We start from the raw sequence: 14,025 nt of genomic DNA, 5'->3' as shown, positions 1-14,025 counted from the left end.
GCAGCCTGGCCAGCAGTTGAGAACTATAAACAATGTTTGGAAAGTCAGAGACAAATGTTTTAATTTTAGTGAGTGAAAAAGTTTGTGAAAGAACATCTGAGTGGAACAAGTCTGCTCTTGAAATCAAGAGTCGAAACCGACCACTCCCTCAAAAGGGCAGCTATCCAGACAAGGGCTTTGAAAATTGGAAAGCTGGACTCCATTCAGCCAAGCTTCCTAATTTCTGGAGCTCTGGTTTCCTCTGCTGCCAACAGAAAGGCGAGGTATACATAAGAATAGGAAATGGGCACTGTTCAGCAAGGCCTGCCAGCCAGCGGTACTCACATATCTCAGAGAAAAGGGAGTGATGGGTAATGATGATGCTATGCCATAAAGAGAGGGAATTTTAGTCTGTATGTGTTTCAGGACAATATTTAACCTTAAGTACCAATAAGTGGGGTAAGATGGAAATTTGAAGCAATAGATTACTAGATATAATTTTAGAATATTGATTTAAGAAATTGGCGATATTATGAACCAAGAGTCCATAAATATACATATTTGCTGTCACTATTCATGGATGTGGGTCTTGAGGTCAACCATGTTCCAGTCAATAAGCATCGATTAACAACTGCTATATGCTTGGCTCTGACATCTGCTACGAAGGATACAGATGTTAGGTATGACTCCAACCCTCTGCTAAAGGGGGAGGGAAGGAGGTGGAAACTCCTGAGAGTCAGCTACGTGCCAAACACAGCTCTGAGCACTTTACAGTCAACGTGGCAACCCTTCACGGGAGACATTAGGATTTCTATTTTATGATTGAAATGTGCGTGGAAGCATGAAAACAACTGGAAAAGGATACAAGATAATATATAAGTCTTATAGTGAATATCATCAGGTTCTACAGAACGTGATTCTCAGGAAGCAGTATGGACAGCCCAGGAGAGATGAAGTCATGATTTCATAATAAAATTATACAGAGTAGAAGTTAGGAATGTTCAGATTTTGTATGATCCAAAAGGCAAGAGGAGGCCATCGTACATTCTTGAGAATAATGATATAATGATTCAAATATTAAGCCAGATTCTGAGCAAATTCCTGGGCACAGAGGCAGTCCAATTTCTCATGGCATTTGGTACACCTGCGTAGAAAATGCCCTGATGACACTGATGTTTGTGAAGACACCACTTGTATCCAGAAAGGGGTGCAGGAACAAAACCCGGAACAAGGAGGTGGCTGCTTTCTCTCTCATTGTGGGGACAACGGCTTCAACTATAGTTGCAGCAGGAGACATGGAGAATAAGAAAAGCTTTTCAGCTAGTTTAAAGGAAGAATCTATGGGCCTTCGTGACAGCTATGGGATGGCAGAGAGGAAAACATGAAGATGACTCCCAAATGTCTCACTAGGCAGAGAAAGAACCTCTAGCAATGTAGGTATAAGTTACAAAGAAAGCACAGAAAATTCGGCTCTGCTGTGCTAGGCCAGCATCAATGGTTTAACTAATTATCTTGTTCCCGATCAGTGCACGCATCCATGATTCAGAGCTAGAGACAGGAAGAAGGAACAGACAATGGAGGGAATGGTTAGTAACATTTACCATTGGGTCCAAACGTGTATTATTCCCTAAGAGAATAGCGGGTGGGGATGAAGGGTGTTGCAGAAGGTGATTCCTACGTGCCCCTTCGACCAAGTGATCACACGTCAGTGTGATGATTCTAGTCCCGTTGGCCTTCAGGAGTTCTCACATCAGCCTTAGGCTTCACAACCTGATATCAGTGACCCCACCAACACCCACCACCCCTGCCTTCTCCTCACCCACTATCATCAAATATGGGAGTAATTTATTTGAGGGCAATAGGACCTACAGAAAATGTTTTGTTAAGAAAATAAATGCTGACCAAAACTGAGATTGTGATCCCCAAAATCACACTGTGTCTTGGGATCAGATGCTCAAATAATGGCTGAGCACTGGGGGCGCATCCGACCCAGCATCAGCACACAATAAATATGTGAGAAATGAACAAACTAATTTTCTCATTTCCACTTTCTTTCATGTTTATATGTTGCCTTTGCTTGAAAGCATCCAAAGGCCTCCATCGTGATGGCCCCCTGGAGAATGGTAGATAGAAGCTACACTTCAGGCAGCTGTGAAATTTTCAGCACGGTGGGACAGAGGAAGCACTGGGCTCGGGAGACCTGGGGCTGAGTCATCCGTGTGACTTTTGGACCAGTCACTTCCTCTCTCCAGGCCTCTGTTTCCTCGGTGGTAGAGCAGGGGGTTGGATCAGGAGGCATCTCAGGCTGGCACTGGGCTAACAATGTCTGAGTCTGTGCAAGCTAGCTGAGGCCAGCTCTGGATGACCTTGAGCCCTGCCTAGAACATCCGGCTGGCTAAAATTTCTACACTGGCCTTAAAATATGACTTAGTAGGATTTTCTTTTCATCACTTGACATGCATCATTTGAAGGGTCATCCATGACAACTAGAATGAATGTGGCTCCAAGCCCTTTCAAGGTCCTTAAAAACAAATATGACTACTTTTCTGTGACATCCATGTGTCACCCATAAATTTTACCACATTGGGCATATGATTTGGTCATAATTATCTGTAAGGCCCTTGCGCAGGAAACACCTGCTGAGATGTAGGTCAGCCCAGCTGCTCTCAATATGAAACACTTCTATACGTGTCCCTATAGGGATGGAGATAAGCAGGCCAGACTTGGCACAACCTCGAAGGCCGCAGCTTCCTCTTCATTCTCCCTTTCTTCCGTCAGCAGCTGCTGTCTCTCCTAGAAACCCTGATTTTTATCTTCTTCCCAGATGAAAGAGCAGAGGAACCACCATTAGCACGTGCACTTCTACCAAATTCTATCCAGATTTAACGGTCCTAGTCATATTTGGGTTTTAATTTTTTTCTTTCCCACTGAAAGCAGCAATAAGTTAGTAGAGATTTTTCTTGGTGGGAAAGTGGTGCATAATGGGAAATGGATCAGAACGCAATGGATGGTTTTAGACCTCTCTCTCACGCCCCATTGACTCTGCGTGCAGCTCCAGGATGACTGAGAACTGAGTCCCAGCAACTCTGACCTCTTCCCGCTCCCCTACTCCTTGAGGTCAGTGGTTTTCCTTTCAGCCTTCTGCTCTGAGACCCCTAACTGTTCAGTCCCCCGTCCACCCCCGACGCTCCCCCGTCCTCCTGTGGCTTCGCCATCCACCTTGGTTCTGTATCTTCCATACAGTGGGGTTCACTATCAACTCCCCTCCTCAGGGGACTGACAGTATCAAGCCTTGGAGCTATTGCAGTTTCAAGCTCCCTAGAAAGGGTGCTTCTGGAATATTATTCTTTCAACAAATAGTTATTAAATTAAATATTAATTAGGTATGGAAATATGGCTGCAAACCCAATGGAGAGCAGGAGCAGAATGCACGTGAACGACCCCTCAGGAAGGGTGTGGGATGGGCCTGGGAGCATGTACTGGGGTAAATAGCACCCCCAAAGTTCCTGTCTACCCAGGACCTAGTAGGTGACCTTATTTGGAAATACGGCCTTTGCTGATGTAATCAAGTTAAGGTGAGGTCATACTGGATTAGGGTGGGCCTTAATCCACTATGACTGGTGTCATCAGAAGGGGGAAATCTGGACAGAGAGACACACAGGGAGAACACGAGGTGACAGTGGAGGAGAGACTGGAGTGATGGAAGCCAAGGAGTGCCAAGGATTGCCAGGAGCCCACAGAAGCCAGGAAGAGGCGAAGAAGGACGCTCCCCTAGAGCCTTTGGAGAGAGCACGGCCCTGCTGCCACTTCAGTTTGGGACTTCCAGCATCCAGAACTGTAAGAGAACAAATTTATGGTGTTTTACCCCACCAAGGTTGTGATAGTTTGTTACAGTAGCCCCAGGAAATTAATACAGGTCATCACAGGGACCAAGCACGAGTGGACAAAGCAACGCCCTGAGCACCTCCCCCGGCACAGGATGGAGGAGGATCTGGGACAACTGACCCCCATGTCGGAGCCAGATCCAGGCCCTGCTCTTGTAACATGTGGCTATCAGAGTGTGACAGTGTGCAGGGGAGGGTGAGGACAGTAACCTGATGACTACAACTGTTACTATGATAAAGAAAAAGAGAAGCCACACAGGAGGAAAACGGCAAAAGAAAGGTGACGGTGGAGAAAAGCACGATTTTAGAGAAAAATGATACCATTGTTAGTGACTTTATATCAATAACCAGAATCAATGTAGAATGAGCAGTAAAACATCAAAATCTGGCCCTGCTGGATAAAATAACACTAATTACTTAAGCTGCTTATCATGTATGCCTAATAACCTTGTGGCACAATAACGATTATGTACAGTGTCATTAAATGTTAGATTGGAATTATTGTCAATTTTCATTTGATCAAAGCAGTAAACTCCTCTATGCAAACGGCCTTTATAAACAGTGACTCCTATGTGTGGCCATTAGTTTACAACCTAAAAAACAAAACAAAACAAAATTATACGCAACAGAGCTTCATATCACTGAAAGTACAGAAAATATGGCATGATGCTCTTGCTGTTTATGGATTTTACCACCCAGGTATAGATTTAATAATAAGGATCAGGAGAAACAAAGCACATTATTGCATGTGAAAGCGCATGTTGGAAGAACACAGCGAATCCGCAGTGGTAAGATATCCTCTTGTATGTAATATTCCTTGACCAAAATAAAAGCACATGTTATGTGTTCACCAGGTGACTGTTGAGCTTTCTTTGGCATGCCTCTGAGGGTCTGCTGCCCACCTTTGACAAGGACTGTTTGTGACTGAGGTGTGCCTGCTGGCTTGTATACCAGGCCCACATTCAAAATAAGGTCTCTTTTCACGCTGTCACCAAGACTCAAGGAAAACATCCTGCACATGTGGGTGCACAATCGTGTGTAATTGTTGGCCTCAGAGGAAGCTTGTCTCTTCCATTTTGGAACCACGCACACAGTCTCACCGTTTTCCTCTCCCAAACATACCAGATTTTTTATTTAATGATTAGTCTGGGTTTAAACAAAATGCAATTTGTTTTTAGAGATATTTGAAGCTAAAATAGGAAGTCTTGTTCTTGGTTTATTGGTCTATAACCAGGTTCTTTCCTGCAGAGAGTTCTTTTCAACATTCAGTGCAAACCCACACATGTGGCACCCTTTCCAGGGATGGCGTGTTGGTGCCCTCTTCAGGAGGGAGGAAGAAGCCAGAGGGAAAAGAAAGTTCAAGGAATCCCCTGGAAACTAAGAAAAGAGTATTTATGTAGCCCCATGCTTCGAACAAGTCCGGTCTATCTCGAAGGACAATTTGGGTCTGCCTAGGATGTGGCCGACAAACTTTTGCACCTTTTCCCAGCACACACTCACATATCTTGATATCCATAAGTATAGCCTGCTTTATCCCTGCTTTTTATTTACAGTGTTTTCAAAGTGATGCCATTTTGATGAAGCAATCTTCCCTTGCCTTCATGTAGCTCACAGTCAAAAATGATTTTTGGTTATGAAGCCGACACTGTCACCCTAGCGGAATATTTGTGACCCAATCCCTCCAGCCAGACTTGAGGATCACAGACCTCAAAAGCTCCATCCATCTTGCCCATTCCTCACCTCATACTCCGGCTCAGTCAGACTATGCTCACGCAGTAATTTTACTCTTTCTCTGCTATTCCCCTCTGCCAAGCTCCTAATCATTTGTCTTACAATTCTTTGAACTCAGTTTGGTTTTCTGCCTAATCCCGATTCCAGGAATGTGGGCTTTAAGAATATTTTTATATAGGACAAGTAATATGTTTAGTTAGCATCTCCACCTTCAACCCGCAAATTAAAAAACCCTTTTAAGAGTTTCCTTGAAAGAAAATTAATTGACTAATGAATAATCTCAGAAAATTGAAGAGCCTTTCAGAGCATTTCACCTGATTCATTCCAATCAAGCGTCGGCACCAAATTCTCTGGGGTCCTGATCTAATTTTGCAGAATGAAGTTGGCCCCTACATGGAGCCTCAGCACCATTGCAGACGTAGAGCCGCCTGTCTGTATTTGTCATCTCTTCTCTCATTTATTACTTTCTTGGGGCTGTTCAAGACAGAGATGCAGACACGTTGGCTTCCGTGGGGCCAGCTCTAGTGGATCAGAGTACCAGCTTTAAAACTACGTAAGCTGAGTTGTGACTCCTCTGCCACTTGCTGATTGTGAATCTCAGTCCAGTCACTTCAGCTTTCTGGGCCTCCTCTCCTCATCTACAAGGTAGAAGCCAGAGAGTCCTCCTGTGCTAGGAGAAGCTGGGTCAATCCACTGGACACAGGCCATGGCTACTCTGCGACCATTTGCTATGTGACAATCGTTCCTCCATCTTTGACCATATCGAATTACAAAACTGCCTTGAGAAAAGCAGAGCTTAAGCCATTCCATTTCAACAGGACAATCTCTGAGTTTAAAATAGGGGAACTAGAATAGAGCACGAGGTGGCATAGGATGCTCTTTAGCTTTGTTCGGATTGTCATGAGGCTGTTGTCCTGTTTCCCATCCTCACTGTTCTGGAACAGCCTCTCACCTCAGTGTGCCAGGTGAGAGGACACAGCTGGACTCCATCCACGTCAGTCTTCTCAGGTTTCAGAGGGAAGCAGGTCACCTCAAGGGACAGAAACTGTGACTGCGTTGTGTGCACGGTGATCCTCGGGGAACGAATACACTTGTGCCTGATCTACTTCAGGTAGAATGGGTGTTTGGCTGAACCTCCTGCTCACTGTCATAAAAAGAACTTACTTGTCAGCTTGGGACCCAAGAGGTGTCTGCCTCTATTTTTGACCAAAAATCCCCCTAAAGCATCCCTCTTAGCGTGGCCGTGAGGATTAAATGAGATGGCGGCTGTGACGCACTCAGCCCAGGGCCTGGGAAGTGACTGTGCCTGGTAGATATTCGTCACTATCACTGGTTATGGCTTCATCTTTGGCTCTGTTGCGAATGTCTCAGTGCACGAAACAAGGGCCAAGCCCCACCCGAGTGGGCCTCCCAGGCGCCATGCTCATGCACGAGAAGGTTTCTGTGCCGTGCAGACACCTGCAAGGACAGGACCCTTGTCCCTTTAAGTCTGGGCAACATCAGATGAGAGGACAGAAACGTTTCTCAGGGTTCTCACCAAGTCAAGTCCACCCCTGCCCTGGCAGGACCACCCCAGCAGAGCATGGGCCCCCATGTTCTGCAAGAAGAACATTTTCTATGGCCAGGCTTTGACATTTTCTACAGCCAGCTTCTTTGTACTTGTCTCTTGTCTATCTAACATCAGGCTGGTCCTCACAGTGGCAGAAGGGATGCCTCTTTAAATGTGTCAGAATATCCTTTCCCACCAGACTCTGTGGACAAACACCTGGAGAATTGTGCCTGTTAGTTGTTATGTGAAAATGGGACAAAACATGGATCATGTTATTAATGCAATTCAGGATTCTTAGAGAAGAGACTTTCCTTGAATAAGACTGTGTTTCCCCTTTAAATAAGGGAAAAACATTTTTCCAGAAGCCCACGTGGATCTGCCTTTAATCTTCTGGAGGTCAAGGATGGTTGGGTTTGGATACAGCAAAAGGCTTATTTCCTTCATATTGTTGTTCATAAATGTCTCTTTGTCCATTGGGCTAATCGCTTGAAAAGTTAGAAAAGCTTGATTTTGCTGATCATGAGAAACGTCCAGTTTTTCTGTGCTGGACCTCTCCCATCTCAGGACATACTTATCTAGTGCGGATGTGGCTCACCCTCGGGTTAGCTTAACAGTCTCTCAAAGCGGGAGAGACCATCAAAAGGCTACTTGGCTATCCACCAGCGATACCTGGGGTAGGCAGCCAAAAGGAGCAGGACAACCACCTTCCAGAAAACCCCCAGAGTCTAACCACCCACCTCTTTCTCATAAAACCCACAAGATCAGTAGGGTTTTTCTTTGGCCTCAGGTGACTCATTAGCTTATCTGGGCATGCCCGAGATTTAAAACACAATCAAGTACGATTGAAATTTTAATGTATGCAATATGTGCGTGAATAAGGACGTGACAATGGGCGAAGGCATGGCTTTTTTAAGAGGATCTAGTGTTATTCTTTAATCATTTCTCTGTTTCTAATACGATAAAGGCAAAGGAACAGCATCTCCACTCCACCCTGTCACGTTTTCCCCGTTGACTCGGTTACTTTGCAGTTCCCGTAATTTGGTCTCTTCCTCACCAAAGATCAGCGATTCCGTCTATGCCATTATGTAGAAACGTTTTTGAAGAAAACCCTTGTGTTTCTTATTGCTGGATGGCCAGAAAATAAAAGTGGCTAACCAAAATCCTTTAGAGATCATCAATCACAGAGATTAACCAAGGCTAGAGAAAGCTATTTTAATATTTTTTAAACTGAGTTCCAAATAGATTGTTCAGTCTGCAGCCACAGAGTCCAGAATATGAACTGAATATGAAAACATTTTAACTTTCATGTTTTAATGATAAGAATATTGTTGGCTTTAATATTTGAACACTTCAGCGTACCTAGTTCTGAAAGCTATGTCATGGCAGGCTCAGAATCCACCAGCAGACTATAAATAAAATCTTTCTATAAATATACTTTATGCCAAACTACCAGCAGAATACATTTTTCATCTTCTAAACAGATGGTATAAGAGAAAAGTCATGCATGTATATAATTAATCAAACGTGCTTTTGCTGATAGAATTTTCATTACCATTACCAGCATGGGTTTTGTGAATTCTGCATGTTATATTTTCTTTTGAGAATTAGTTTATTTAACGAAATGAGTAATATAGATGAAGGTAGAAAGACGATAGGTCTTTATGTGTTGGGTTTCTCTGAGTCCAGTGGGCCTGAGTTTTAAGGGGTTTTCCTGCAGAGACACAGCCAGGCAGCTCTCTCAGATGTGTGAAAGCAGATCCATGTGCCTAGGCTCTCACTTTACTGTCACAGCCCCACCCCAAACCCTCACTGGTCATCCGTCAGAACTCCTATTCTGCTGAGAAGTTAGCCTTTATCAAAGTCCTTCCCCTCTCCATGCTTACGACCGTGTGTGAGACACTGAAAGCAAGGAAGAGAATTTACTGGGAAAAATTCCATGGAAATGTTTTCTGGCGTGTTATAAAACAGCATGAAGAGTGACTGTGGTATTAAATTAATCCATTTATAGTCTGCCCGTGGATTTATTGGTCATTAAAGTGTGGGGGCTCCTCTAGATTCAGACCATCTGGGTTCAAACCCAGCCAACCACTATAGCAAAAGGTAGATGCCCACCCATATATCCATTCTTCTGTTTCTTCTTATATAGAACACCACAGATTTTTTTCTGGACATACTGCCATCCAGAATAAAAGACTATTTCCTAGAGTTACCCTGGCAGCTAGGTGAGGCCATGGGAGCTGGCTGTGGCCTGGGACTAAATTTTAGCTAAAATATAAGTAGGGAAGATAGCTTATTTTTTGCCCTTCTGCCTTTTTGTCTTGCTTCTAGATTGCAATGTGTGTGTGCAATGGCTGGAGCTTCAACAGCCTCTTTAGACCCTGCAGTGACCACGAGGATAGAAGTGGTATTCTCAGGTGGCATGCAGAAATTTAGAACTGGAGTCCCTGAAATCAGTGAGGAGCTGCCGTATCAGCTCTGAACTGCCTCCTGCTAGACTTTCTATGTGACAAAGAAATAAGGAGCTATACTATTTAACATACTGGCCGTGGACTTTTGGTGAATTACTTGACTTCTCGACGCCTTAGTTTCTACACCTATAAAACGAGAATAATAATAGCACCGAACTCCTGGGGTTGTCGTGGGTGTTAAATGAGATGACGCATGCAAAGTTCTTAGACTAGGAGCCTGTATATGGTGAGCACTCCACAAACACAAACACAAACCATTGCTCTTATTAAGGATGCCTGACATTTGAATATCTAACAGTCAGTTTCAACAATTGAAAAGTGACCGGGGAAGTTCCTCAGCATGTTATTATTTTGAAATGTTCTGAAGCGTGAATTTGAACCATGCCCTCTGAGAAGAATGAGTCATTTAGCTAGTCGGGGCTCAGGTCGGCCCCCCAGTGCTGCTCTGTTGTCCTCTGCCCAAGCGGGACCTCACTCATGGTATGACTAAAGCATTGTTTCCTTATGAAAACAACTCTGAAAAACAAAGCCAAATTCCAGCGCTAGCAATAAAAAAAATATTAAGAAAGCCTAATGAAGGAATAAAACGAAGTTTCCTACTTATAAAATTAACACTTTGGCAATGCTTCTGAACCGTGACGTGACTAGACCCACCATGTGCTCCATGCAGAGCAAGCTACAGATGATAGAGGGCATTTCAAAAATGAGCATTTTCAAATGTCTCTCAACGTGTCAGTTACAAATATAAGGACCTGCTATTATGGGTGATCCACAAATGAAATCCACAGGTAATAAAAGGACTAAAGTTAAAGAACTGCAGGGGAATAGAACATGCAGAATTATGACACTGGGCAGACTCTTTGCTTCAGAATTGCTCCAAGAGCAAAGAAATTATTTTTATTTTATTCATACCTATGTACTCGCCCAAAAGACTTAAGACTTCTTATAATAAAAGGCACAGAATTAACAAAGTCATAGAACCGTTGAGACAAGGGGAGAAGAAAAAGGAAAGGGAGTGGGTGAGAGGGAGGAATGGTTACAGCCAGACAGCCTGGCTCTGGTCCAGGCTGCCACTTTCTGGGATTTCACTGGGCTAGAGGTGATGCTTCGAGACATCCACTTCTAGCAGAAAGAGGAACGGCCATGTGCCGGATGGCTCCCGCTGGCCCCTCCAGAAGCTCCCACTGCCTTCTGCACCCTGCCCTGGTGGACCCGATGGTCTGTGTCCACAGGCTCCCCTGTCCTCTCGTTTCTGGTTGGGTCCAGCCAGTGGTGAGCCCTGGCAGACAGTGAGAGGAAGAAGAGAGATTGAGATCACAGCATTTATTCTCAGTTCCCTCCCTGCAAGGCTGCTTGAAGAGCCTGCATCTCTCAACGGAAGCTCATTCCTCCTCCTTGAACAGCTGTTCTACTTGACTTCTCCCCCCAGGTTCTCCGATCTTCTCTCTTCCCTTTGAGTCCAAGAAGGATGCCACATTTAGCAAAGACAAATATAGGATGGTCAGTTAAATCCGAATTTCAGATGGACAATGAACTTTTAAATACAAACATGTCCCATGCAATATTTGGGATCATACTTAGACTAAGAGATTACTCATTGTTTATCTGAAATCCTGTATTTTATCTGACAACCCTACCGTAAGGATACAATCAGCTGTAACCCGGCTCCTGCTGGTTTCCCTCCATCCTACCCATGCCGTTGGATGAGTCCCTTTGTCTATGAGCCATCCTTGAGTTATTCTGATGTGAGCGTGCCATCTGTTCTCCCTCAGGATCCTGATACAGTCATCATCTCCCTTGGTTTCTCCCTGTCAAGGTTATTTCCTCTCAACTATGTCTCACTCGCTACTTCTTTTAGAAGATTTCCACACGGGTTCTATGGCAGACAACCCACTGAGACTGAAAGGAGGCCCTTTTCTCCAGAGACCAGATGACACAGAGGTGGCAATGCTGACTTCTTAGTATGAGACTTGAAGAGCCCGATTTAGATCCTTGTATTAATGTATCTTGGCTTGGCTTTCCCTGACAGCAGAGTCAGAGACAAAGGCTGGCCTGCAGGTAGTTTATTTCTAAATGTGACCTCAAGAAGCAGGAGTGCAGGGCAGAGAAGGGAGACAGCGAGGGAGGGAAAGCGCATGTCAGGAAGTGCTGTTGAATTGACTATAGGCAATTGGTGTTTGATGCCTCCGAGACCTTCTGAAGGCCTTCATGAATGCGACTCAGATCGTCTATCCAGGGCTCAAAGTGGAAGTATTTATCAATGGCCCCTGTCTGCCAGTGGGCAAAAGTGGCCCTAGGCATGCCCTGCATTTTCAGTTAAAGGTACAGGAGTGCAGAGTCAGTTCCTGTAATTTCCGTGCTGCAACATCAGAGAGGCCTCAAGGCAAAAACAGGAAGTACTTGGCACAGGCCTGAAGGGCAGTGTTGTCCAGTGCTGTCCAGTTGCAACTCCCTGTAGATGGTCAAAGCTTCTGGTTAGAGCCAAGAGGATTTTGAAGGGGTGACCAAGATGTCTCTCATGCCCAGTGGAAGGCCAGTCTACTTCTGCATGGAGATGAGCTACAAGTTTACCCAGAGAAGCACCAAGACATTAATGAAGACACTCAGACGCTAATGCTTTGAGCAGAGACGAGATCTCTGGAGGAGTTGCCACAGTTGGCGGCAAGTGGAAGTCAGACTCTCTCAAGCACAGAATCTGCTTGATGGAGCTTAATTAGTTGAGAAGAACCAACTCGAATTCCTCCTGGAGACCACTACGTGTCTATTGTGAATAGTTATGACAGGCTGTGCCTGGGGTCACCCATGCAAAGTCTCCAAGTCGACACAGATGGGAAACTCCTGGCTTCTCCAGCACAGCACAACAAGAACTTCAAGACCCAGAATCTCTATTAGTCCTGAGCAGCAGAATTATTGCTTCAAATGATGACTCAAGTGGTTTCTAGATGGAAACGTGGCAGAGTCCATGCTTCTCTGCCCTTGTGGGCATCTCACTCCACCCATACAGCTAAGACCACCAACCTCAGGTATGTTTCCATGAGAAACAAGGATGGAATGGAGAATCATAGCCAATCACCTCTATCTTTTCCTTGTTTGGGTAAGAATACTTGTGAAAAAGAATCCTTGAACTCAACTTAAGCCATCAGTCTTGCTCATCCTTGAGCCCAAATCACACCCCATGTTCTGTCTAATGGAAAGGCACAGCTCTAAATAGGTAGGCAGAAGATTCGATGGTTAGATACGGGAACAATTAGAGAGCATTAGCAGGTAATATAATTTACCCATAAATCACACTATAATGCACAGGCCTGTCTAGTGGCTTGCAATGGGGAACCAAGTTCTGGTCTGATTCGCTTTCTAGCTTGGGATTGAAGGAGTGATGGCAGATAATCCTCATCTCCTAGTTTAGGATGTAACCATTCTCCATATAGTGAGCCATAACTGGCCTTCTAATCATACACCGTGTAGGCTGTGGGTTAGTTCAGATTGTGATCCTGTGTGTAATTCAACTTTTTTCTTTGTGGCAAGTAAAGAAACCTGAGCATTATTTTCGGTATTTTTCTCCACCATGTGAAATGTGCTAGTGTGAGATACAGCCACAATAATGTAAAGCTGCTCTTCTGCTCCTGGTAGTTCAGCATTTCAAACTTCATTCTTACCTAGAAACGAAAAAGTCCCTGAAAAATGATTAAAATTAACCCTTTAAGTAAAAAAGAGGGCAGTATGGAGAACTGGGGCTTAAAAATATAAAATAATGGTTCTTCTCTACTTCTTTCCACATTCTTCCAGCATTCAGAGAAGTTGGAAAATGTGTTAGCCATCAACCCCCATGACTTCAAAGATTTGGAAAACATTACATCCCTTCTGTATCTTACATCTCGCTCCAGAGCTTATGAGATTTTGACCTATCGATGGGATCGTGCTTCAACCACACACACCAGGAGAGTTTTACTTCAACCACTGTAGTTAAATGACAAGTCTACAATGATTAAGACTGCACTTAGTCTGCAGAAAATTTCAATTTGATCTCACCTTTCCTTTTCACCAACGTGTTACCGATAGACGGCTCCTGCAAAAACTGGTCTGAGGGCTGAATGCATCTTTGGGGGTGACTGGGAGTTCGTATTATTTCAAGGCATCCCAGACATCATACTTCCTCCAAACGCTCTCAGGTCATACACGCCTTGCTGAGCCATCATGAAGGTAAAACGTTTGCCCCTGCTGTGATCTGTGCTCCTCCATTCCTTTATAAACCTAGAGCTGTGCAATAGCAAAAATGGCAGAGAAATTTGCCAGCCTGAAGACTGTGGTGAAAGGGGAAAGAAGGAGCAATCTGTGGGTAAATTGCTGTCAGACAGAATTGGTGCTGCAGTAAAGGATGCTTTGACTCACTAATAAGTGATGCAACTTGACAAGC

This window comes from Equus asinus, chromosome 4 (assembly GCF_041296235.1).
Source record: "Equus asinus isolate D_3611 breed Donkey chromosome 4, EquAss-T2T_v2, whole genome shotgun sequence".
NCBI lineage: Eukaryota > Metazoa > Chordata > Mammalia > Perissodactyla > Equidae > Equus > Equus asinus.
This window is presented reverse-complemented; position numbering follows the sequence as displayed.